An 11,212-nucleotide genomic window follows, 5' to 3' on the forward strand; every position below is an offset into this window, starting at 1 on the left:
CCGGAACTTTCACGAGGTACATGAGGGCTAATTTTTTTCTAAAGGTCCCAAAGATTTGAAATCCACCCTCAAACTTTGGTCCCCGCAAAATGGTCACGGAGCAGCAAAATATGACCCCACTAATAGATCTCATCATATACATTGCCTTCATGGCCATACCAACTTTTAATTGCTTCCGACGCTCCTGAGGTAGAAGGAATGATTGTAATCTGCATGGCTAACTATGTTTTAAGTGAATGGTATTTTATTCTATTGACTGACACTAAAATATTGTTCTATGTCCAAAATAAATGTTTTCTCATAGTATATGCTGTTTGGATATTGATAAATGTATTTAGTTTACAATTTGAAAAAGTTCAAGTCGGGCAAGTGAAAAACCCCAAAGACAAGTGAACATTTTTCTTAAGCGCGAACACTGTCATATTAGCATTAACGCCAAACAGTTATACAGTGTTGCAAACGAATCGCCAAGCATTTTAGTTACAACTAATATTTTGGGTAGAATAATGAAAATACATAGTGAAAAGTGTTCAGGCCAGCCAATTTTCCCCGAATTTCTCTATTGTTTTTGCCCGAATTTGAGGATTTTCTCCAAGATTGGGGGGGGGGGGGGGGGGGGGGGGGGGGCAGTTGCCCACCCTGCCCCCTGTCTCTTACGCTTATGACGACAGTTGCTACCCACCCCCACCCCAATCTCGTGCGCTTATGTAGTTACTAAAAATTTGACATCCAGTAGCCGATGTTTAATTAATCAATGTGTTCTATCTTATAGTTTAATAAAACAAACTTTAACCTAGTGCGTGTGTACAGAACGTGGGCCAGTGTCAAAGTGCTCGCCTGATCCCCGATCCACTCAGGGTCGAATTCCATCGGCGGGCTAATTGAGCTATTTCTCGTTCCAGCCAGTGCTCCACAACTGACGTAACAAAGGCCGTGGTATGTACTATCCTGTCTGTGAACCAGTGGCCTTGGCGGCGTAGTAACCAGCCATAGGTTTAAAAACTAGGTTCGCATCCCAGCAGCGGAGTTTTAGCGCCACTACAGCAACTTCTCTAATGAATATCTCGGGGCGAGATGTAACCCAGTGGTAAAGCGCTCGCTTGATGCGCCATCGGTTTGGGATCGATTCCCGTCGGTGGGCCCATTGGGCTATTTCTCGTTCCAGCCAGTGCACCACGACTGGTGTATCAAAGGCCGTGGTGTGTGCTATCCTGTCTGTGGAATGGTGCATGTCACGGGGATTCTACAATACCCGTAACTGAATAAAACACGATTATCCAAATATCTCTCCTAACTGTATATCTATTAGATCTCTCTGTAACAGGCAGTTATATACCCGCGTTGGCTCGTCTAGGTATGATCAGAGATACGATCTTATATAAAGTATATATTATTATAGCACGTTTAGTTCACTAGAAAACACAACAAAACACAATACACTTTGGAATCTGTATTAACCTACACTGACAAATGTACTGCCGCAGTAGTTAATTAATAACAACAATAATAACAACCCAGAACTGATCACTTAATTAGTTAATCTCTAGGTGTCTAGTTTACACAATATGCTAATCACTTCACCGTGACACAACACCCACACGTGTGATAATTGAGAAACGCTAACACACACACGTGTGATAATGGAGAAACGCTTCCAGGGGAACTTAATTAATAAAGGAATTACAACACTATTCCTAACTGGTTAATTTTTAATTAACCCTAACTACTCATTCAATAACCTTGTAATACAGAATTAATACTGGTACCTATCACAATAAAGACAATAACCTACAGTTTACCTAGGTCCTCTAGGATGACTGGCTAAGCTTTATATTACCAAATACTCGTATAATGTTAGAACAAAAAGTCTACGATTTACTTCGTCAGATGACCGAAGACACTGTCTAAAGAATATTGGTATAATACAGTATTAAAATATTTAAAGTCACATCAATCACATCAAGGTTATACAACAGAGCAGAAATAATATATTTACCAAAGTCCAAACGGACTAACGTTCCCTGGGAGCCGTCCTTTTTGCTTCTCTCGATAACTCTAAAACACTAGCTATTTATTATAAACTCGAATATCGCCTGGGGGTACATCGCGGCACCGAATCTTATCATGTGAGTTTCCACCACGACCAGATCCGGTATATTTTCTCTGATCGTCAGACTGGCTGTCGCCATTCCGCGAGCAATCCCCTGGCCATAAACAGCACTACCGGAGATATTACGTAACTACTAGCCACATGGCCTCCACACCTGCTCTGGGTGTGTATTAGGCGTACAGCTCGATGACCGTCGCGCAAAGGTATCACGTAACAAGTTGCCCAGCTGGGCTTAAGTGCAATTTGGAACTGCACACGGCCTCTAAAACAATTAGTATCGCCACAGGCGAAAAGAAATTAAGAGCATGTACCGTCAGTGCATATGAAAGATCCCTTGTTACTAATGGAAAAATGTAGCGGGTTTTTTTCTCTAAGACTATATGTCAAAATTTACGAATGTTTGACATCCAATAGGCGATGATTAATAAATTAATGTGCTCTTGTAGTGTCGTTAAACAAAACAAACTTTTCTAACGATTATCGCTGTCCTGGCGACACATCCCAGATAGTGAGATATGTACCCAAAACTGCGTGCTTGAATCTTAACTGGATTTAATCATGATAATTAAATTAATTACTTAGCCATTTGGTTAATGAAAGGAAGGAAATTTTTATTTAACGACGCACTCAACACATTTTATTCACGGTTATATGACGTCAGACATATGGTTAAGGACCACACAGATATAGAGAGAGGAAACCCGTTGGTTAGTGGAAGTTATTTGACAATATTTTTAAATATTATTAGAAACATAGCCAACGTTTGAATATAAATGAAATTAGTAATACAATCCGAAAAGAAGGAATAAACATATGAGGTTACCTGTAATTGCAAGCGACCGATCCCGTCTGATGATATCACCTGTTTCAGGCACAAACCTCAACGTGAATAGAATTGTAAAAACCTAATTACAGAACTGTACCTGAGGCGAGATGAAATGGCTCATCTTTGTTGACACACGGGTCAAGGGCAAAAACGGAATATTTTCCTTCTTCTAAAGGCTTTTTGTTCAGTGATGTAATATATATTTATCCCCCCCCCCCAAGAAACAGAAATACCCAGTTTGTATATGTCTAACTGGCAATGACCTTCTAAAAGAGTCATCTGTGATGTTTTGTTTAACAACACCACTAGAGCACATTGATTTATTAATCATCGGCGATTCCATGTGAAACATTTAGTAATTCTGACATATAGTCTTAGAGAGGAAACCAGTTATAGCACGGGATCCTTTATGTGCACCATCCCACAGACAGGATAGCATATATCACGGCCTTTGATATACCAGTCGTGGTGCACTGGCTAAAACTAGAAATAGCCCACTGACGGAGATCGATCCCAGACTGACCGCGCATCAAGCGAGCGCTCTACCACTGAGTTACGCCCCGCCCCACGAAACAGAAATACCCAATTTGTATAAACCTAACTGGCAGTAAGCCTTCAACAAGAGTCGTCTGTGATAATGTTTTCAATTCAGATATTTATGAAAAAGTCGCGAGTCAACTATGGGCGACCTATCCTACATGTACAACCATCCTACATGTACAACCATCATATTTCAGAACTCCGCCCTTCAGATCCTGGGACGGGAAGATAATTAAAGCGAAATAAAAGAATGGTAGTCAAAGCGGTTTTTTTTTCTCTATCAATAACAACAGTTGCCCTGAGCAAAATATTTCGAGGTTTTTTCCCCTTAAGTTTCTGCTTAAATTAAAGCAGCATCTTGCCCAATGGCAACACGCTCGCTTTATGCGTGGTATATCTGGTACCTTTAGGATTTTGTTTTGTTTTGTTTTGTTTTTCATTGTAAGATTGTAGCCATTGGTTTTCATTAAAGGTCCTAGTTCGGGATCTAGTTCAGTCGGAAGAGTGCTCGGCTGATGTGCTTTGGTCGAAGAATCAAACCCCCTCAGTGGTCCCATTTTCTAATTTCATATTTTACCCCGTCCAAACCAGTGGTCCAAGATTGGTATATCAAAGACCATGATATATGCTATCCTGTATGTTGGAAGTACATATAAAAGAAATGTAGCTGGTTTTCTTGAAAGACTATATGTCACTCAACATTACCAAATATTTGACATCCAATAGACGATGATTAATTAATGTGCTCTAGTGGTGTCACTAAACAAAACAAACGAAAGTATTTTGGATTTAGTGTGTTGTTAGCCACTCTACACCTACAATGGCCCGTAGCAATCGGCAATGTCGAAGAGATTGCAGTGGAGTTTTTAATTCTCCATAGAAATTTGTTTGGCTGTGGACTTCGAATTGTTTCCACAGCATGTTTTTTGCCGTAGACATTTTCTTAAGAAGGGATTCGCCACTATGCCACCGAGGCCGATGCTGTTATAAAATCATGTTGTAGTCAATGTGCCGAACGACATGTTCTTGCTTAGACAGCTATCAGATGACTTGTTTACTTCTTACACTGCGGCGAATCGAGTTTCCAATTACCATATTTTCGACATCTAGAAGCAACCGATTAACTGTTGGTATGTCGTTAACTACCGCTTGTTGCATTCTGTTTTGATTTCCAAATAACTCGGTTACTGGGAGTCAGACTGGAACAAATTAACATGCTGTCAAATATATACACATACGTTTGCAAGGAGCGGGGATCAAGGGTTGACCACCACTCAAATCAATTTAAAAAAATCCGGGTGAGTATGATTCGAAATCTCCTAGAAACTTCACTCGCCAATCCTTACCGCCCCCCCCCCCCCCTCCGCACAGTTTTCTGAACACGCGCCTGATATATTAAATGAGAATATTTAGTTTCACGACACCACTAGAGCACACTGATTTATTAATCACCGGCTATTGGATATGAAACATGAACAGGCAAACACTTGACATCTTTATACGGCCATAAAAAAGCTATTACAGAATGTTTTTTTCAATCACACCGGATGGTTACTTTATACCTGTTGGCTCATCTGCGTATTTTTTCCTATCCATACTTGGTTTCAATAGAACAGAACTGCACTCCGTCCTTTCCATGTCTGTGAGCAATTCTAGAACAGTCCTAACAACAGGGACCGGAAAGCTGGGGGGTGGGGCTTGTGCGCTCTCCCCCCACCCCAACTTGAGGACGAAAATGTACAGTTTTTTTCCTTACATCATACAAAGATAAAAATGTGGCTTGTGCTCCTCCTCTAGATACTCTGCCCCCCCCCCCCCCCCACACACACACACTAGAGGTTGGGCCCTCCCCCAATTTCAGATATCGTTCCTTGGGGTCTAAATTACTTGCCTTCCCCCTGGGAAGGGATGTCACGGAATAAAAAAGAATATTTGATTAACCCTGTAGATATCGTGATAATTGCGAAACGATCTCCAAACACGCTATTGCCAAAATAGGCTACTTTTGCGTGTTAACGGCAAGGTGTCTTTATATCTATTTTCTGGTTAGGCGGGATCACACTTATTGTGGTCATTGACACGTTAGTCGCACTGGTTGAAACCGGAGAGATTTTTAACCACGTCGTAAGCTATTGATTTACAAAAAGGTGTGCCATATGGCAACCCAAAGAGGCTTATATCTGAGGAGGGGGAGGGTTCGGAGGTCAAGCCCCGCATACTCATGTACATTTTTTCGGGGTTTATTTCAATATATCTTCCCAGGGCGCATGACTCGACTTCGCTCACCACTTTCTATCTCACCCCCTGCTAATATAAAATCCCTGCACAAGCACCTGCCAATACACACACACACACACACACACACACACACACACACACACACATATATATATATATATATATATATATATATATATATATATATATATATATATATATACTGGTTGGAAGAGCAGCAAACAAAGAATAAGAAATATTTATTGATACCATGTCCGTATATATTAATTTATAATCATGCATATATATGCACATATATATATATATATATATATATATATATATATATATATATATACATATATATATATATATATATATAAAACATATTATGATTATATTGTAACAGTTGGTCATGATAACACACACACACACACATACACACACACATACACACACACACACACACACACACACACACACACACACACACACACACACACACACACAAAACCAGTAGTCGCTTCAAGTTAAATTCACAGAATATCAGCTACTGGTAATTTATATGCAAATTTTCCATGTGACATACCACGTCTTCTGATATAGCAGTCGTAAAGCACCGATTGAAATGGGGTAGGGGTGGAGGTGGGAAGTGGGGGCAGGATTTAGCTCAGTCGGTTGAGTTCTCGCTTGAAGTGCTTGCGTCACAGGATCGAACCACCTCGATGGATCCATTCAACTCATTGGGGTTTTCTCGTTACAACTAGTGCACCACAGCTGGTCAAGGGCCGTGGTATGTGATTTCCTGTCTGTGGGAAAGTGCATATAAAAGATTCCTTGCTGCTTTAGGAAAAATATAGCGGGTTTCTTCTGTCAGAATTACCCAAATTTGACATCCAATATCCGATGATTAATTAATCAATGTGCATTAGTGGTGTCGTTAAAAAAACACTTTAACTTTTGATTGAAATGGGGGAAAGCTCAATAATTGGTCCGTCGCTGATCGACGAGTATCTGTCCTATAGCTCTTCACATCTTACGCAAACGCTCTACCACTGGGCCATATTTCCTTCCATAATTATCAATGGTTTCGGTTGTTAAAATAAAATGTGATGGCTGAAAGATGAAAATTATCCTAGGCCTATTCTACTATAAGTTGGTTAGGCGGTCAAGAATTCGTAGAATGGATCAGTGGTTAACAGTAGTATGAGGGCCTTCCTGGGGCCATGACCTACTTTCCGTGACCTTGACCTTGGTGTACTTGGCAGGTGTGAGTCATAGTGGTGTGGTCTACTAGGGTGAACGCTCGCCCGTGTCCCTGATCGACTTAGGTTGGTACTGATGTCCTTGGACTGGCCCTGACCGACTTAGGTTGGTACTGATGTCCTTGGACTGGCCCTGACCGATTTGTTTAGCATTGACCGACTTAGAAGGCAGTGACTGGTATACCTGGGCAGGTGTGCGACCTTGGTGTAAGTCATAGCCTTGACGTACTTGGTGTGTGACTCATCGCCTAGCCTTGTCAGGGATGGTGTAAGATCATTAATTGCTACTAATGGGAAAGTGCAGCGGGTTTCCTCTCTAAAACTGTCAGAAGTATGTTTTACATCCAATAGCCGATGATTAATAAATCGAGATGCTCTAGTGGTGTCGTTAACCTACCACGTCTAAGGACTGCCCGACGCGAGGTAGTGTATTTAATTTTAGCGCGCTGAATGATGAATGGTTATCACTGTTTACATCCGGCAAGTGATTGTATCTTGTGTTGTCAGTCTCTAAATAAAATACTCTACGGAACTTCTAGAAGTTAAGTTCTCAAAGTCTGGCAGAAAGACGAAATGATTGAAATAGGTGAAAAAAGGAATTCTCGTTCTACACTATCTGATAGCACATTCACAAGATTATTATGAACTGACCTATTTCGTCGCTTCATCCCGCGAGCACACACACACCCACACATATATATGGTTTAAATGACAAATTTTGCCAATGTCTCGGTAGCTCAGTCGTTAGTGTAGTCGACTTGAGCGTGAAAGGTACGTTGTTCGTATCTCATGTGGTAGAAGTTTTTTTTTCTATTATTATTTTTTAAATTAGTTTATTTATTTATTTGTTTTTATTTTATTTATTTATTTATTTGTTTATTTATTTATTATGTTCAAGCAGAACCCAATACAAGCATCCTCTAATAACCCTGTGTGGACGGGACGTAGCTCAGTGTTCCCTTGATGTGCGGTAGGTCTGGGATCGATCCCCGTCGGTGGGCCCATTGGGCTATATCCAGCCAGTGCTCCACAACTGGACAACGACCGTGGTATGTGCTATCCTGCCTGTGGGAAGCGCAACTAAAAGATCCCTTGCTGCTAATCGGAAGAGTAGCCCATGTAGTGGCGACAGCGGGTTTTCTCTCAAAATCTGTGTGGTCCTTAACCATATGTCCGTATAACCGTAAATAAAATGTGTTGAGTGCGTCGTTAAATAAAACATTTCTTTCTTTCCTCAATCAATATCTGTGTGGTCCTTAACCATATGTCCGTATAACCGTAAATAAAATGTGTTGAGTAAATAAAACATTTCCTTCCTCGTAAAATAAAAATTAATTGAATACAAATATTTATTTTTAGTATTTTGTTTTAGTCATAGGGAAAGAAAGACATATTTGTCTCGAAGAAAGGAATGTTTGTTAAGAAGAAAGGCATATGCGTTAAGGAGAAGAAAGGAATATTTGTTAAGAAGAAGAAAGGGATGTTTGTTAAGGGAAGAAAGGAATGTGTGTGTGTGTGTGTGTGTGTGTGTGTGAAACATCCCCAGCCCCATTGCTTTGAAGAAAGAACGCGTGACTGCAATTCAACCCTCCAACCTAACCTATGATCTTTTAACTGCATTTTAAACACAAGTATTTCCCTAGAGTACAAGCCTTTTTACAGGGCTTTTTAATTACCAAATGGGTAAATACAGTGGTCGATCTAGGATCGATCCCCGTCGGTGGCCCATTAAGCTATAGCCAACCAGTGTATTATGTCTGGTATATCAAAGGTCGTGGTATTTTCTGTCTTGTACACACAGCTCTTGCTACTATAAAGTAGCGGTAGAAATATCCAATCACAAATCTAGTCATAGAATAAAAAAATAAAAAAAACGCAATGGTTTGGTTTTTCATTTTTTTTTTCTTTCTAAATTACAATCACTGGTCTCTCTAGAGACAACTACACATGAAATGGACACACATTGGGTTACATCGAGAGGCCTTAATGGCGACATGCGAATAATATGAGTGTTCATTTCTCTTCATCATCGTCGTCCTCCTCATCGTCGGTATCGTCGTCGTCTTGTTCATCCAAATATTCGCCGATCCATGAACGATACTGATTTAATTTAGAACGAATCTGTGGTCTCACATCTTTATCTGGATTCACAAACTGTAAAATTTTCCTGGTGTTGGGACCTTTGTCAAAGTAATGCATATATGTCAGATAGCGAGAGTACGTGTCTTTAAATAACTTCTATTGCAATGTCTTCATGTTCCTTTCAATGGCATCTTGGGACATGTTTTTTTCTTCGTAGCGTTTCCTCTTGCTTTGGAGATAGTCACGATTGATGTCGAATTCACGTTCCACCATGAGACGAATGCCTTCGTTTTCCAGGTCGGGCGACGGCTCTGCATTTCCCTTTTCGCACGTTTTCACGTGTCGCTGCAAGTCGCTTCCGTCTTTAAAGACTAGACCACACGTATCGCAAGACTGCATCCTCTTGACTTTTTTCAGATAGGGTTCTACCTCATCATCTTCTTCTTCGTCGTCACTTTCGTAGGCGGGTATGCCTGGTAGTTTTCTCTTGAATGCGCCCCTTTGCATAATTTGCAGGTAGAGCTCTTTCTTCGACAGTGGTTGCACGTCTTCGCCGTTACGCTCGTGCTTTTATACCATTCGGACGGCCCCGTCTCTAAACCATGTGGTGGTGGTGGTGGTGGCTGCTGCTGTGGTGGTGGTGGTGGTGGTGGTGGTAGACCTTTAGCATGTTTTTGTTGAAAATGTCTTAACATGGCGTCTCTCCTCGAGAATGTGAAACCACATTCTGAACATGTGCTCTGCATGACGACTCTAAATGAAATGACGATATCTGACCCACATAGTTCCTTTTATAGCTTATTTAGAAATGCTTCTGCAGTTTCGGGGCTTTCCAACCCGTACCACTTTGTTGTTGTTGTTGTTGTTTCCGTTTCAGATCGGCTTTGGCTTGCTCTACCACCTGTTGTGTTTTTTTTTTTTTTTTTTTGGGGAGACCATGACGACTTTGGGTGTCGGGGGCTTGTTCTGTTTCCTCTTTTTCTTTTTTCCACGTGGGATCGTAGAGTTCTAGACATCGATCCACACTGTACATGATCTGACTTTCCCCACCACGTTGAATTTCGAAGTGAGGTTGAAGTTTACCTTGTGCCTGCAGTTTATAGAAACGGGTCCACTTATCCACGTCGGGTACATATAACTTGTACTGGTCTGACATGTTGCTCCTCTGAAAGTTCTACCTCAAATGACGAGTTTTTCCAAAACTATTTTACTTATATACCTTATGACGCATAAAGATATGGTACAGGAATGTTTGAATGTGTGTGATACGTATGACCAGTGTCCCTCCTCCCAAGCACAAATCTCATCGTGCGAGCTCCCAAAAATAATCGTTACCAAAATATTACCCTTTACCAGTGTTACTACCATAGGGACACGTCCAGAGACACACTCATGGACCCAGGACATAAATAAGAAAGCAAAACCTGTTATTCACGGTTTTATTCACAACATACAACATGAAAACATAGCACACAAGTGTCTAAAACATTTAATGTCTCAAGAGGTTGTTCACATAAGGACATCTTGGAGAGAGTCTGTAATGTTCCATTACTGGGTCGTCTGTCTTCTTCCATCGGTAGACGCGAAGTCCGCAACAGTAACAGGTGATGGCATCGTGGTCTCCCGTGTAGTAGAAACCGGCCTTGGCAAGTTCTTTTGGTTTTTGACGTAATTGTATGGGCCACCGAGCATACGTCAGCATCCGGGCATAGAAATGTCTCATTTCGGGACGATGACAGAACACGTAACGTCTCGAATAGCAATCTTCCTCACAGGCAGCATCTGTTTCACAGGCAGCATCTGTTTCACAGGCAGCATCCGTCTGATCTGTGAGTTCATCCACGAGTTCGCCATCTTCAGTTCCAACCCCAATGTCACGTGTAGCATCCGTTTGATCCGTATAATGAATACTCTTCTTCTCCTCATCTTGTTTGGTAGTCACTCTTTTGATCGTATGTCTTTCTGAACATTTGCAGACCAAGACGTCGTCCTCGTCGCTACTGCTGCTGCTACTAACACTGCTCGAATATCCCGATGTCATTTTCTTCGTACCAGAATATCTTCAAACTCCAAAGCAAAAAATAGATCTCGTTCACAGAACGTTCGGCAAGCGAATGACGCTACTAACAAAACACCCCTTTTTATATCTAAATACGAGCCTACATAGGTCAA

This window comes from Gigantopelta aegis, chromosome 6 (assembly GCF_016097555.1).
Source record: "Gigantopelta aegis isolate Gae_Host chromosome 6, Gae_host_genome, whole genome shotgun sequence".
In the NCBI taxonomy this organism is placed as follows: domain Eukaryota; kingdom Metazoa; phylum Mollusca; class Gastropoda; order Neomphalida; family Peltospiridae; genus Gigantopelta; species Gigantopelta aegis.